General features: G+C 45.5%; 1 protein-coding gene across 5 annotated transcripts in view; it reads right to left on the reverse strand.

Moving 5' to 3' along the window:
* SOCS6 (suppressor of cytokine signaling 6) overlaps nucleotides 1-6302 on the reverse strand; it is a 37594-nt gene extending 31292 nt beyond the window's left edge. The window contains exons 1-2 of one of the 5 annotated variants that reach the window (XM_073898057.1): nucleotides 5345-6302; nucleotides 1024-1213 (exon numbers count right to left, since the gene is read on the reverse strand). The gene's annotated coding sequence lies outside the window, so the exon portion shown is untranslated. Of the gene's footprint in view, nucleotides 1-1023; nucleotides 1605-2340; nucleotides 3606-5294 lie in introns of those variants that run through there. The other 4 variants (XM_073898056.1, XM_073898058.1, XM_073898059.1 and 1 more) reach the window with 4 other exon arrangements.
* Between the last annotated feature and the right edge of the window lie 138 nt (nucleotides 6303-6440).

The following is a 6440-nucleotide window of genomic DNA, read 5'->3' on the forward strand; positions in this document are numbered from 1 at the left end:
CCTGCACCCACAAGAAGAGTTGCACGCGCCAGACCCCACTCTAAAATCCGCTAGTGCTGTGCTGTATGACTTTGGGCCGATTGCTCAACCACCCTTAGTCCCACTTTCCCCATCATCCACGTAAGGACGAAGCTGGTCGCTAATCAGAAGCTTCCTTCTAATTCTAAAATGCAGTAATTCTCTCAACGCACAAAACGACTAAAATCCTAAAATAAGTCTATGTGTGTTACAAGTTTACATATTCCAACAGTCTGTGACATTTGGTAATAATAATATTCCCTAAGTATATTTTTTTCACTTTTTTTTTTTTTTTTTTTTTTAAAGATTTTATTTATTTATTTGAGAGAGAGAGAGAATGAGAGATAGAAAGCACGAGAGGGAAGAGGGTCAGAGGGAGAAGCAGACTCCCTGCTGAGCAGGAAGCCCGATGCGGGACTCGATCCCGGGACTCCAGGATCATGACCTGAGCCGAAGGCAGTTGCTTAACCAACTGAGCCACCCAGGCGCCCTTTTTTCACTTTTTCAAAAGCAATTACCAACAGATAAAAATGACTATTGTCATAGGGATGATATTTCCTTTAAAACCAAAATTAAGCTTTAATGAGAAAGATCTCATTACTATAAACACCAAAACAAAATTCACAAAAGGAAAATCATACAAAGTTAACAGCATACAAGTGAGAATTCATCTTACTTTACTGGTGTATTAACCCTGTTGCTTCAACCATCCAGTGTTACTGGGGTACTCAAAATAACACCTATCACTATAAGAACAACCATTAGCAGCTCCAAATAATAGGCTATCTAGAGCACGTGAATACACCTTTTCTAAATCGTTCTAAAGAATAACATCTCAAATTCTTAAAATTGTTTTTGATGAACATCTTTCCCACTGGGAGCCATGTATTCCTCTGTTCTCTTAAAAGGGAAACCTTAAACACAAACGTGTATATCAAATATAATCTCATGCTGTCACTGAAGTGCTATATATAGATAGATGCCTCTTGAGACGACCACATTTACCTGCTGGAAAACTTCAGGATGGCACAGTGACATCTTCAGGTTCACTGACGCTCAGATAATGGTTTGTGTCCCAGGCCTTCAGAGATCCGCCGTCTTCTCTTTCTTTCTTCTCTATTACTCAACGGTCTGCTCCCAAGGACAATGAGACAGCCACTGCTCCCCAAACATAGTTGCCTCCAAGTGTGATGCCCTTTTAATAATTTTAAGAAAACATTTCAGTGTGATGGCTGTTAACAGTGATTAAAAATACATATATTACAACAGTATGAAAACAAGAGCCTGGGGCTTTGCAGAAGCCCAAGTGCAGTACCTTTTTTCTTCTACATCTCCCACCAACTGACTGCAGTGACCCAGTGCCAAGCAACTCAATAGCTGCTCACATCTGTAACCCTCACGATCCTAGTAGCTGGCACCATTAATACTTCTGTGAGCTCCCACTGTCTTTCCTCTTTTATTTTCATTTTTCTTGTCCCTTTGGTCTTACACCCTTTCCCCACACAGGGCTTCCTTAAGAAAAACCAAGTCTTGGGGCGCCTGGGTGGCTCAGTCGTTAAGCGTCTGCCTTCGGCTCAGGTCATGGTCCCAGGGTCCTGGGATCGAGCCCTGCATTGGGCTCCCTGCTCAGCGGGAAGCCTGCGTCTCCCTCCCCCACTCCCCCTGCTTGTGTTCCCTCTCTGTGTCTCTCTCTGTCAAATAAATAAATAAAATCTTAAAAAAAAAAAAAAAAAAGAAAGAAAGAAAAACCAAGTCTTGGGGCGCCTGGGTGGCTCAGTTGGTTAAGTGTCTGCCTTCGGCTCAGGTCGTGATCTCACAGTCCTGGGATGGAGCCCTGCCCGCTTCTCCCTCTCCTTCTGCAGCTCCACCTGCTTGTGCTCTCTCTCTCTCACACACACACTCTCTCAAATAAATAAAATCTTAAAAAAAAAAGAAAGAAAAACCACGTCTTACATACAAGTTACTGATTACCCAGAATGTTCTTTTTAACCAATCACAGTATATTTTAAACTGATTATATTTTTTCAAGATTTTATTTATTTGACAGAGGGAGAAGCAGGCTCCCCAATGAGCAGGGAGCCTGACACAGGTTCAATCCCAGGACCCTGGGATCATGACCTGAGCTGAGGGCAGAAGCTTAACCAACTGAGCCACCCAGATGCCCCTAAACTGAGTATTAATATTAGCATTTGTTATATTCCAGGCACTGAATCCACACATTTACGTACATTTTCTTGTTTAATTTCCACAACAATGCTGAGAAAGCCACTATTACATTTTACAGATAAAGCAAATAAGACAGAATTTATTTTAAAAACCTACCCTATAAAGTCACAGAGCTGAAATTCAAACCTAGACCCGCATCCCTGTGAAAGCCTTCATCAGCCAGTTAGCTATCTAGGTCTCCCACTTGTCTGATTCCAAATGAGGCTCTTCCCTCCTGCTGAATTCCGCATCACATAACTGAGAATGCCAGGGCTTACAGATAACGAAGGGTTTCCTTATCAAGCTATGTGAGCTAACATCAAGGAAGTGTGCTTTGGAGTTGTTACTCTCCACACACTATAGATAACTACACTTCCAGAAGTGATGAAGGCCTGTGCATCTTCGTGACTGGACAGTTGGACACCTGAATGAACTCAGACCCACATTATGGCTCTACAGGTAAAGACAGTTCCTGGGGTACCTGCCTGGCTCAGTCAGTAGAGCATGTAACTCTTGATCTTGGGGTCATGAGTTTGGGACCCATGTTGGGAGAAGAGCCGACTTAAAAAAAAAAAAGAAAACAGCTCTCCCTGTGTAGGATGACTTGGGCCCTAAAGTTACAAGAATGTTGGCCTTATTAGGGCTATGACTTATTCAGCTGAAGAGATCAGCTCAGATGGGAATAAGCAACACAAAAAAACCAACAGATTTCTACCATATACACAGCACATCCTTGCCTTTAGTGTGTACATAACCATGTAAAAACTACAAGCACTTTCTGTACGCCATGTCCCCACGGGATGTGTTAGGGAGACACAGAACCACAGACCACATTCTGCCCACGTGGGACTTGGAAGAGGAGAAAGACCAAAAGAAATAAACAAAATGGTTATACGCTGCAATAAACGTTATGATGAAAACATACAAACTGGTAAGATGGGGCTCCTGAAGGAGCTATAGGAGTAGTCAGGAAAGCCTTTCCTGATGCAGTGAACCTGGCATTAAGATGGGACAATGAACTAAGCATAAGAAAAAAACTCTAGGCAAACAACGACATGTCAAAGGTGAGGAGCTCAGAAGCAGCCTGGAATGTGAGTGAATAGAAAGGCTAGAGGGTAACTCTGTGGTGAGGAAGACAGGGCTGTTCAAGATGAATGGAAGAACTGGGCAGAAATCTTGTAGCCCATGGTGGAGAGTTTGGATTTTACTTTAAACAAAACATATATTCACAATAAATCGGTCAGGCGGATTTATTAACCTCACTTGAGCCCCACAGAAGGAGTAAGACTCGGAGGGAATATAAAATGTGTTCAAGGAGCGCTGGGTGGCTCAGTCGTTAAGCGTCTGCCTTCGGCTGGGGTCATGATCCCAGGGTCCTGGGTTCGAGCCCCACATCGGGCTCCCTGCTCCGCAGGAAGCCTGCTTCTCCCTCTCCCACTCCCCCTGCTTGGGTTCCCTCTCTGTGTCTCTCTCTGTCAAATAAATAAAATCTTAAAAAAAAAAAAAAAAGGGGTTCAAGGTCACAAAGCTAGCAATGTATACTAAAGATCAAACACCTCCAAAAGGTCCTCAGTATGCAACACGAGAATCCAAATCTTAAACGACTTTATCTGAGTACATCCATTCTTGAAACATCAATGAGACCAACGGCCACCTAAAAATAATTGCCCCATTCAGTAAAATTTAATGTTTGTATGCATCATCACAGACCCTGAAGTCAGTTTAAAGTAAAATGTGCCCTTAGTTCCAAAGCCTTCACTACTCATTAGCTAAACCAACCTACTGTACAGAATAACAGATTAACCACAAAAACATTAATGACAATCTCATTGTCAATACAATTTAAAACATGTCCCAATGCTGTTTCGTTTTTACTATCTGAACTACTCTTTCGATCAATCTCGTCATACAAGAAAGTTCCCCTTTTTATGACATACACTAGTTTTTATAAATTTCTCCCTTGTAAGAGGAGTAATTTTACAGAAATACTCAGGCACCACAGATGTGCCATTTCCAAAACTGGAAAAAGATTAGGGATGAGGACCAAGAACTGAAATAATCTTCACTTCCCATAAAAGATGCAACAAACAAATAGCAAACAGTGATATTAGCTTAGCTCATTTACTTACCTACCTACCGCTGAGTATTAAAATGCACACACATTACATTAAAAAACACACACACATAAAATTAAAATGCACACACAACCGTTAGTTAAACTATATATAAATAACACGGGGTTATCTGACCTCATAGTCAACACAGTTGTGTATCAACCCATTCCACATGACTGCATATTTTTGAGAGAACAGTAATTGGCACAAATTCAGAAATGTACATATTTCCTTTTTTCAGACTATATTGTGACTCTTAAATAAGATCACACAATTACTTCTATGAGCAAAATAAAAGATACTTGCTTTTTTTTAAGATTTTATTTATTTGACACACAGAAAGAGAGAGAGAGAGCACAAGCAGGAGAAGCTGCAGGCAGAGGGGAGGGAGAAGCAGGCTCCCCGCCGAGCAAGAAGCCCCATGCGGGGCTCAATCCCAGCACCCCGGGACCATGACCTGAGCCGAAGGCGGACACCCAACCTACGGGGGCACCGCCACACAGGCGCCCCAAAGATACTTGCTGTTAATAACACAGAAGTTTCCTGAAAACTGATGACAACGGAGAAAACTACCAGCGTTTTCCCTGGGGAGTGAAGTTACATAACAAGACATAAGCAGACACTTGCTTCTGTTCCCCAAAAAGAGGGCGGTTAAAAGGAATAGTCAATCGGATGGCAAAATGGGTAGGAATCCAGTCAGCACAGCAGAGCTTTTCCTCCCAGGTCATGGCACAGCCCACGTAGGCTACTGACGTCCCAGGTCAAGGTCACCCAAAGCCCTTCTCCACCTGCAAGGTGCTGCGTTGGTGGGGGTGCCAGAGGGTGTGCCCCTGGGTCCCGGGGAGGCTGTTGAAGGCCGGCCCTGGGACAGGGCCAGGTACCTCCCACCAATGTAGAAGGCATTTAAAGATCACAATAAAGGGAAAGAGTATTTCAAAAGAGATGCTGAAGAGAGACCTAAAAAGGGTAAAGGCTCATCCTTAAGCAGATCAAACAGTGCCAAGCACCTGCCGCACTCCAGGTAGTAAGTTCTTCTGAGAAGCGTTACCAGCGGACGGTCGGCGAGCCAGCTTCCGCAAGGGCAGGGAGAGACCAGCCGGGAAGGTCCTGGCACCAAGGGGCGAGGTGACACACTGCGCTTAGGGCGGGGGTTCTGAAAGTTACCGCATCCACACAGATGGTACAGCAGCGAAGAACAACCAGAAGGCACACAGGACAAGAGAACTCTCGCGGGCTACATTTTCCTGCTTTATCTGCGAAACCTGGTGAACAATAGCACTGATGTTTTTAAAGAACGACGATTCTCGACAGCACCAAGTATTCGACTTAAAATCCACTCATTCAAATAGGCTAAGTGGACCTCGTGTTGTTACTTGTTGGGGTTTTTAGAAGTCTCAAGCACCTCCTTTGGCTGGCAACACCGCAGACATCTCGTCCTGAAGTCGATGGCGGCTGACTTTTGTTGGAGGACACATGGATCTGCACTCCGAGTAACAGCGACAATAAAAACGTCTCGGGGAAACGTGTGGCGTCTCGTTCACATTTGTATTGCGACTACCACGTTCTCCGTCCTCACACACAGCCGCCTGTTGCCTCCTCCAGGCTCCACGTCTAGTTCAAGAAACAGCGGCCGAACTGCAGTCAACGCTACGTATTTCGTTACCGGAAGCCTGAGTTCTACCACATATCCCCACCTGGCCCTTAATTCCAAAAAGCGGGGACGGGATCCCCAGACAGCACACTCCGACCAAAGGTGCAGCTGGCACCCAGCCTGCTGCACACATTCCAAGTTTTGGGCCAGGACCCGCCACCGAGAAACGTCAATAGTTGTGCTACAAAATGAGCCACAACGGTGTCCCTGAAGTTGCCAACTCCTGAAGCAAACTGAAAACCGAGGCCTGCCTCGCTTCCAGGGGCAGTGTAAAGGCCCACCGCCCCCACACCCGCGTGAGTAAATCACACCCAGCGGCTCCGTCACGCGCGGCACACACTGGGGGCCCGGCGCGACCTCCCGGCGGCGGCGGCGGCGGCGCGGCCTGGGCCCTCCCGAGCCCGCCCGCCCTCCGGCCGCTGGACCGCAGCCCGAGCCCGAGCCCGAGCCCG

This window comes from Callorhinus ursinus, unplaced genomic scaffold, assembly GCF_003265705.2.
Source record: "Callorhinus ursinus isolate GAN/ISIS: 27379988/994484 unplaced genomic scaffold, GSC_fseal_2.0 scaffold11, whole genome shotgun sequence".
In the NCBI taxonomy this organism is placed as follows: Eukaryota; Metazoa; Chordata; class Mammalia; order Carnivora; family Otariidae; genus Callorhinus; species Callorhinus ursinus.